Source organism: Silurus meridionalis, chromosome 1, assembly GCF_014805685.1.
Source record: "Silurus meridionalis isolate SWU-2019-XX chromosome 1, ASM1480568v1, whole genome shotgun sequence".
NCBI classification, from domain to species: Eukaryota; Metazoa; Chordata; class Actinopteri; order Siluriformes; family Siluridae; genus Silurus; species Silurus meridionalis.
In genome coordinates, this window is record NC_060884.1 from 32,699,291 (window position 1) to 32,708,825 (window position 9,535).

At 40.1% G+C, this 9,535-nt stretch overlaps 1 long non-coding RNA gene across 1 annotated transcript; it reads left to right on the forward strand.

Annotated features, from left to right (window-relative positions):
- Positions 1–3,186: 3,186 nt before the first annotated feature.
- On the forward strand, positions 3,187–6,783 carry LOC124393457. The gene is made up of 5 exons (XR_006927329.1): positions 3,187–3,254; positions 3,342–3,394; positions 3,485–3,536; positions 3,653–5,055; positions 6,532–6,783. It is a non-coding gene; the product is annotated as an uncharacterized LOC124393457 (long non-coding RNA).
- The last annotated feature ends 2,752 nt before the right edge of the window (positions 6,784–9,535 follow it).

Consider the following 9,535-nt stretch of genomic DNA (forward strand, 5'->3'; position numbering starts at 1 on the left):
AGAATTGCATCAAAGAGTGGCATCTTGGGGTCACAGAGTCTCCAAAACAACCATCAGACGCTCTCTACATGCCAACAAGCTGTTTGGGAGGCATGCAAGGAAAAAGCCTTTTCTCACTAACACTCACAAACGTAAACGTCTGGAGTTTGCTAAGCGGTACTGGGACTTCAACTGGGATCGTGTGCTTTGGTCAGATGAGACTAAGATTGAGCTTTTTGGCAACAAACACTCTAAGTGGGTCTGGCGTAAAACAAAAGATAAGTATGCCGAAAAGCACCTCATGCCCACCGTGAAGTATGGTGGAGGATCTGTGATGCTGTGGGCCTGTTTCTCTTCCAAAGGCCCTGGGAACCTTGTTAGGGTGGCACACATGATTTCAAGGTTTTTTTTTTTTTTCTAAATGTGTGATTTTTTTACCACCAAAGTAATGTACTTAAATAAAAGGTTGGATTTTTCTCTTTTTTTGCATTTGGGTTCCATGTTGTTTTAAAAAAAAGGAGAATTTTTTGAAGTCCACGACCACATCTTAAACAGGGGTGCCAATCATTGTGGAGGGCACTGTATCACTGTGCATTTTGGACTTCGGCAAGACTCGCTATGGCAGCATAACTAAAAGGGAGAACCAGAAGGTAACACCAACATGAGGGATCTCTGGGATAAGAGACGACCCACCACACCACCGTCAACAAACCTGAGTGAACATGAAAGAGTGAGGGATGACAGCATACAAATATCCCAGTTCACCAAACACTCTATATGTCAGGATCTCCTGGGCACACTGCGCGCACTTCCGGTTTCGCGGCACGCACTTCCGGTTCCGCGGTGAGCACTTCCGGGTCGGCGGCCATCTTGCCGTTTTTTCCTGCGCCTCCCGGTGTATATAAAGACAATCAAGATTTTAGTTCCGGGCCAGATTATCTTACCGGCTTTCTAGCCCCTGAGATTATTCTTGCCATCCTGCCTGCCCTAGTTCCTGTTTCTGATCCTGATCATCTTGCCTGTTCTGGATCCTGTCCTTGACCTCTGTTCCGCCCCGCCTCTGGTTTTGAAGTTTGGACTGTTTTGGTTTATGTTTTGCTCTGCCCTGTATTGTACTGTTTTGCCGGTTTCTGGATTTTTAACCTTGTGTGCATCCTGCATTTGGGTCCTCCCATCCAGTCACTCTGCACCTACCGTTGCACCCGTGCCCGCTGACACTATATCCATGTTCCCTCCAGATCTGCACCTTTACCTAAGAAAAAAATCTTCTGATAAAAGGCTTGACTAAATAAATAATTTTTTAATCTAGACTTGAACACTGAGACTGTGTCTGAGTCCCGAACACTGATTGGAAGGCTGTTCCATAACTGTGGGGCTTTATAAGAGAAAGTTTGCCCCCTGCTGTAGTCTTCATTATTTGAGGAACAAACAGATCTAAGTAGGCGTGGAGGATCATACTGGTACAGAAGTTCACTCAGATACTGCGGTGCGAGACCGTTAAGTGCTTTATACGTCAGTAGTAGTATTTTATAATCAATGCGAGATTTGATTGGGAGCCAGTGTAGACTGATTAAAACAGGAGTGATGTGCTCATATTTTCTAGATCTAGTGAGGACTCTTGCTGCTGCATTCTGAACTAACTGAAGCTTATTTATGTACTTACTCGAACACCCAGACAGTAAAGCGTTACAGTAGTCTAATCTAGATGTAACAAAAGCATGAACAAATTTTTCTGCATTCTGTAACGACATCATATTTCTAATTTTAACAATATTTCTAAGGTGAAAGAAGGCGATCCTGGTAATATTATTCACGTGAGCCTCAAAGGAAAGACTAGGGTCAATAATCACACCAAGATCTTTGACAGCCGTACATGCTGAAACAGAAACACCATTAAGAGATGCTACGTAATCGGAAAGTTTGCTTCTAGCTGCATGTGGTCCTAGTTAAAGTACTTCTGTCTTATCGGAGTTGAGTTATCAAGCATCCACTGTCTAATGTCTATAAACACTCCTCAACATTGTTAAGCTGATCTCTCTCATCTGGCTTTGCTGAAATATACAACTGTGTATCATCAGCATAGCAATGGAAGCGAATACCATGTTTATGTATAATTTCACCCAGAGGCAGCATATATAAAGAGAAAAGCAGTGGGCCTAAGACAGATCCTTTAGGAACACCAAACTTTACCTCAGAGAGTGTGGAGAACTCACCATTTACATCAACAAACTGATAGCGATCAGTCAAATAAGACCTGAGCCAAGAGAGCTGTTCCTTTATTCCAACAACGTTCTCAAGTCTAGCAAGCAGTATAGTGTGATCAATGGTGTCAAAAGCTGCACTAAGGTCGAGCAGAACAAGTAAAGTGACAAAACTCTGATCCAAGGCCAATAGCAGGTCATTTACCCCCTTAACTAGCGCCGTCTCTGTGCTATAATGTGGCCTGAATCCTGACTGATACAATTCAAAAAATGTTATTCCTAAGTAGGTGTGAGCATACCTGCTATGCTACAACCTTTTCTAAAATTTTGGATATAAAGAGGTGATTTGATATTGGTCTGTAGTTGGACAGCTGACATGGGTCAAGGTCAGGTTTCTTAATTAGGGGTTTGATACATGCCAGTTTGAAGGATTTAGATACATAACCAGTGCTAATGGAAGAGTATGTTATTTTTTTTCCAATATTCTCATGAATAGGAGTGAAGCTTTGTAATTGATTGTCTATTATAATTACACTGCAATTTAGGAGGCTCTCCATCCATGCTAATTGAAATACTGTTAATTTTGTTTGATGCCATTTACATTCTAATTTCCGAGTGGTCTGCTTTAAGGTGTGCGTTTGATCATTCTACCACTGTGCTAATTTTTTCTCTCTTGATTATTGATAAAACGTGCTGTTGTAACTAATTTTAAAAGAGATGAGATAATGGTCTGAAATAGCTTCAGACTGTGGAATTATGACTTAGTTTTTTTATTTTTAATCCAAATGTTAACAATAAATCAAGAGTGTGTCCACCACTATGAGTGGGTCCTATACCTGCTGCTCTGAAGGAGTCTTTCTGATTATCAAAATAAATATTTAAGTCACCAACAATTAATGCTTTGTCTGAATGTAGCGAGGCAAGCACCTATCAGTAGATGTGTGGTTGGCTAATTATTCCAAGACTTTTTAAGCAGGCACTGGGCAAGAAGCCTCAAAATGTGGGCCTTGTTTTAAAAGCACATGGGATATAGTGCTGCTTTGTTTGGCTGTGTTTGAATTTGCCCAAATGGAGGTATGCCAAGTTTGTTACTTTAGTTTGTTTAATTTGTTTATTTAGAGGGATTTAATTAGATTGTATGTAAACATTTTGTTTATTTAGATGCAGATAAATTGAGCAATGCTGACTGTGTATGTTGACAGCTGCTGGTGTAGGTAAATATATGGGCTTTGTCTTATTTTTTTAAATAAGATGGCATGAAAGGTTTTATTTGTATTTCTCTGTGGGAATGTGTTTTGATTCAGATGTGGATAAATGCTTGAACATCAACTGATTAGCTGCTATCTGCCAATGAAGGTAAATATTTATTTTTTAATTAAATAAGTGAGCATGCAGTTGGTAACCATGGTTTTAAATGTTGTGTTTTTAAGCGTATGATGTATTATTAATTTTTTTTTTTCTTTCTGTTTTAGATTTAAGTCAATTGCTGTTTCTCCCGTGTTTTTGTTTGGTCCCCCTCAGGCGTGTGCTGCATGGTGGCAGCAAGTGTATCGTGTGACTTGTTTGTGTACGAGTCCGGTTGGCCGGGGCTTTTTTTTTTTTTTATTTTTGTTTTTTTTTTTTTCTTTCTTTTTATTGATGACACCTTCCCAGCCTTATGCTGCTAACTTAACTCATGGTGCTTGTCTTTTTGTGCATCCCTTTGTGTATGGATTTAATTTTGCTGTGTTTCTTTGTAGTTATGAGTGAAGGGTTATGTATTGTGTTATTTGAATTGTGGTTATTTCTTTTGAGTGTTTAATGTAAGAGGGATGTCCCCCCATGCCTAAAGGTTTGCCACACGCAACGAAAGCAGTTATCATAGCGAGAGATTTGAGCTGGCTGTTAACCTCTTTGAGAGCTGGGACCAATTTTAGATGAGCTACTTGTATCAATTATTTTATGTTTAGTGTTCTGTCGTTTAATAGGTACAACATTAACCTTTTATAAATGGACCACGCAACAGCCGGCCATGACTTCTTACCAGAACTTTTATTCCTCTCTTTAACAGTCCTGTAACACCCCCAATATAGGTTCCTAAGCATACTATATGCCTCATAACATTACTGTAAGTAACATACTACATCCCCCTTTTTCTTTAACACATGGGGGAGCAAATAAACCAACAATGACTATACTTCAAGTTCTTATTAGACATTGAACATGTAAATATATAGCCAACAATCATCATTTTCTTTTCACATTCACTTTCACAAAAGATTTTCTCTACTTAGAAGAATGGGGTGGACTACCCAAAACCTTGAATTGAGTGTGGTATTATTCTGCCCTATTGACCATTCGGTGCTTCTCTCTAATTAAAAACGAAGTCCTTTAGATACCCAGGAGGAGTTCTAATCCGGGAAGAGTACCGACTGGTACATGGAGAGGTCGGTGGGGAACCCAACCGCTGCTGTGGATGAATCTTCCAAGAGCGAAGATGCCTGTATCTCCACCGAGTCAGGCAGGTCAGAAGTCACAGGAGCTATTAGAGTTGGTGAAAGATGAAACCTGTTTTTCCTTAAGGTACCTCTGGGTGTCACTATAAGGTAAGACCTGGGAGAGCCAGCGGTAGACACAACAGTGCTCTTTTCAGAAGTGTCTTTGACCCACACGTTACCCCGGGCGCAAGTACGTCATGTAACGTGCTTTGTGTCTTTGATTGAAACTTTGCTTCTGTTTCAGTCTGTAAGCCAGTTTTATCTCTTAGCTTTTCCAAATCTGCAATCTCTGGAATGTGCTGAGACAGAATCACAGGAACTCGCCTTCGGAGCTTCCTTCCCATTAGGAGCGCGGCAGGACTGTAACCATTGGCGAGAGGCTAAGCCATAAGTGCAAGGTAGGGGTCAGCAGACTTCTTAAGGAGGTTCTTGGTCCTTACAGCTCGCTCCGCCTCCCCATTACTCTGCGGAAAGCGAGGACTCGAAGTCACATGGTCAAAACCCCAGCCCTGTGCGAAGGCCCGGAAACCTTTAAAAGCAAACTGTAGCCCGTTGTCCGAGCGCACCACCTCAGGAATTCCATGACGTGCAAAGATGGATTTGAAGTGTTCGATTATAGCTTCTGCTGTCATTGAGGACAGTTTGGAAACTTCAAAAAACCTAGAAAAATAGTCCACAATGACCAAGTAATGCTTGGTGTCTTTCTGGAACAAATCTGCTCCCACCATAGACTAAGGCCTTGTTGGGAATTCAGTAGGCATCAATGTCTCTTTAAAGTTATTTTTTTTCCCGAGCACACGTGTCGCAGTTCTCAATCATTTTTGTTAGGTCTTTGCTAAGACCTGGCCACCAAACTGACTGCTTATCACTCTCTCTGTACTTAGTTATGCCCAGATGCCCCTCATGCAACTTTCCCCGGATATCCGCTCGGAGCGAATTTGGCACGACCAAAGTCGATTTAATAAGAGCCCATCATGCACACAAAGGGACCCTAAAAAAAGCTATGTAAGGCTGGATAGTTTGGTCAACCGAGAAGTTACTTGGCCAACCTTCCACACAGTACTTCTTTGCAAAAGTACTTCATGCAATGCTGAAATTTCAAGACAGGATGTATCTGCAAAGAGTTTCTCCATGTTGGGTTTAATTAATCACCTGAAATCCAAACATCCCGATTGCCATTCTAAATATGAGAAGAATGCGGCACAGAAAAGAAGTCAATCCGAGCATGCGCACTCCGTCTGCAGCGGACGTTTTTGAAAAGGCAAGAAAGTTTTCCAGTGATGTGCCAAGGAAAAAGGCATAACAAAAAAAATATGGAATTTATTGCCTTAGATCACGTGGTCATCTTTAAAACATTCCCTGTAGATAATAATTATTATAATTTAATAATACTTTCCATTCACTTAAATGGGCTTCCAAACGTTCGGCAGGCAATTATTTCGTATAACAGATCGTTGCTAATAATAATTGACCGCTGTCTGTCTGTCAATACTATGAATGGTAACAAATAAGTAATAATAATTTATAATAATAAATAAAAAACGTTTAATTGAATTTATTCTTCGAATTGCAATTCATTGATTTTAGTGAGTTTAGGTTAACAATTTTTTTTGTTTTCTTATTTGACCTATACACCACAATTTCACAAATATTTACGGAATAGTTTTATTCTTCCGATGATCAGTACCAGCTAGTCAAAATATATAATTTAGTGCATTTTACAATGAAAGAAAGTTGAGCAGAATGAAGTTTTCACACAGTATATTGCAACCAAGCCAGACAAATTTGGGATCAAGTTCTGGATGGCCACGGATTTGGAGACCAAATATGTCTGCAATACATCTCTCTCTCTCTCTCTCTCTCTCCTTTTACAGTGTGGTGTACACGTGTTTACCCAAATGGCACGAATGTATTCCGCAAGAGCAGCAACACACAGGTGGCCAGTAGTGGTTTTTTTACAATATGCTGGACCTGACGGCGGTGAATGCCTACGTTTTGCACAAGGCATGCACAGGGTGGACAGGCAAAAGAAGATTGTTTGAGTTTTCTTCTGGCCTCTGAGCTACTCTGAGTAAAGAAATGCAAATGTGCCAGGCCTCACAGGTAATGGGTGTGTTTGCACAACAAAAGCAGGAGAACAATGGAGCTGCAGGTGTGTGAAAATCTCAGCAGGGGTGCTACTAGGTGTTAGGGCCAGGGAATTTACGCAAATTTGCGCAGGTTTAGTAAAACTAGTGTTAATGCTACATGTTGTTTTTTTTTGAGCACCAGTCGGACATCCAGCAGTTCAGCGAACATAACCTGCTGTAGGCTACATCGCCATGTCGCATTGGGATAGGGCCAGAGCATGTTACTGCATCGGACATTGCTTTCGCTAATTTGCACACCTCCTATAATATTACTCTTATATGACTTCGACAGTCAGAGGTTACTATCATTAGCTCTGTGTAAAAAAACAAAAAACAAAAAAACCTTTTTTGGAGAACCTGTGCTTTCCTAAGAACCTAAGCTGACCTGCTATGTCTGGCTCCTGGTATACACATAACCTATCCTGCTGGTTCCCCTACACGTCTAGCTAATTTCAGGTGCCTCAGAATAGAGTCTCCTAAAACCAGAGCTCTTTTAAGTTTCTCAGCGGGTGCTTCACTGAGGAGAGCAAACCTTTTGGACATGTGAAGCGGAGAGGGATGGTGCTCCTGTGGGCGAGCCTTAGCGTTTGCTTTGGCTTTGCGTGTATGCCACTGAGCCGTCACGGGGGGGTTGGTGGATGACGGCTCAGTGGCATTCGGTGCTGCAAGCTTCACCGAGCCATGGCTGAACCCAGCGGTACCGGACCACGCTATCCAGCTGGCCGAGTTTTTCTCGGTTCACAGCATGGACAGAAAAATGAAGTTGGGGAAGTTCTGGAATTCAGCATGGTCAAAGTCAGTGCCTTTTAGTACTTTAAAAAGAAAGATGAATTAAGGATTTCGAGAAAAGTTCAGGCTTTTGCAAGAAATCCAATGTTTTGTGCTGTTTGTACACACTGTTTTGAGAAATGGTTTTGCAAATTTAAAGGATGATTCAAGAAACGCCCCAAAGTAACTGAGAAAAACTGTAACATATTTTGATCAGCAGGACAAACAACTGATGATGTAAGAAACAGCAGACACTTATACACAATCAATTAAAAGAATGTACCAAAGCAGCGAAAAATGCTTTTATGGCGTCATGTGGAGTTTTGAGAAATTCATTTCTGATCTGAGAAACGTTTCAAAGCAACTGAGGAAAACTGTAATAGTATGTTTGGTTTGTATTATGACATACTAGATACATCTGACTATGTGTGTGAGGTATAAGACAGACAGACAGAGAGACAGAAAGAAAGAAAAAGAAAGAAAGAAAACGTTGAAGGTTTTGTATGCTGTAATTCTGCCATCTAGTGGTTACATTCATCTTTATTGATATGTTAATTGAGAATAAATCTGAATGTAACCACAGAATTACAGCGCACAAAACCTTCGTTTCTTTCTGTCTGCCTGCCTGCATGTCTGTCTTATACCTCACCCACATAGTCAGATGTATCTAGTATGTCATAATACAAACCAAACATATGATTATTACAGTTTTTCTCAGTTGCTTTGGAGTGTTTCTCAGATCAGTATGAAATTTCCAATAAATAAAAAAGTTAATAAAACTGTATAACATAAGGCCGAGTAATATTAAATATAATAAGATTAAATTTGGTAGGATTACTCAATATAGCTCATGTGTAATACACTTTAACACAAAGCAATGTTATATGTAAAAATAAAGGTTTAAATGATTTCTCAGATGACAAAAACAAACTGGCGATTTATCCTCAAGTCGTATGGATTGCTTGTTTTAGGAAGTTTCATTAAGTCTTTCTTGTTTCTTGACATATGTGACAAGGAACTCGGTTGTATAATGACTTGCTCCTAATCTGGCCATGTATTAAGTGTTGTTTTTACCACAAAAATGTTCATACAAATACAATGCCGCCAACTGGCTGTAACCAGAGTGCAAAACTAGAATTTTGAAACCAAATTTCAATTAATTTGGACTTCAGAGTTAAAGCTAGTTTTCTCTATTCAATTGCTAATGTCTGGTTCACACAGCAAGCGATTACTTGCAAACATATAATTGCTGTAGGTTCTGTCTATTTCTGTCTGCTCATTTCGGTGATGACCCAACATATAAAGCATCGCTTGACTGGCTACGCTAGAAATAAAAAATAAAAAAAAACCCAGACATAGTATTAGTGAGTATTTAGACTTTCTTTTATCAGGTTTAGTGTCTTGGATGGGTGGAAGACTAGGAATACTTAGGAACTGCAACTAATGGTTGGGAAGTGTTGAATGAGCTGGTGGAGGAGTGATGAAGCACAGTTGTGTAACGTCTGTCACAGGTCATTAAGATTTCATGTCCCAGGCATTCCTTTCAACCCTTGACCTCTGCATTTCAATCAAAGGATGAGCACCACGGCTTACACTTTTATTGGGGGTTTGTATACCACAGTGTCATACCCCCACCCCGAAAGACACGAAGCAGGACAAACCCTGACCTCTCCAGCTGATTTCAAAGCAGCATTCAACTTATAACATAAGCCAGTCTCTATACCTTACACAGTACACACACACACACAAGCACACTATTAATTAACTATTTATTAATGTACCCCTGTTTTAATGTTGTCTTTTCTTTTAAGGCTTTCTTTTAATGATTTTTAAGGCTATCTTTTGTACAGTATGTTTGTGTAGTTAGTTCTATGTTGTGTTTTGTCTCATTCATTAAACGCCGTATTTTTCATAAGTGATTGTCTCTGAGTGCCGATCACATTTCGAGGTTCCTGCAATATTTGATCTGAACTACATGCTC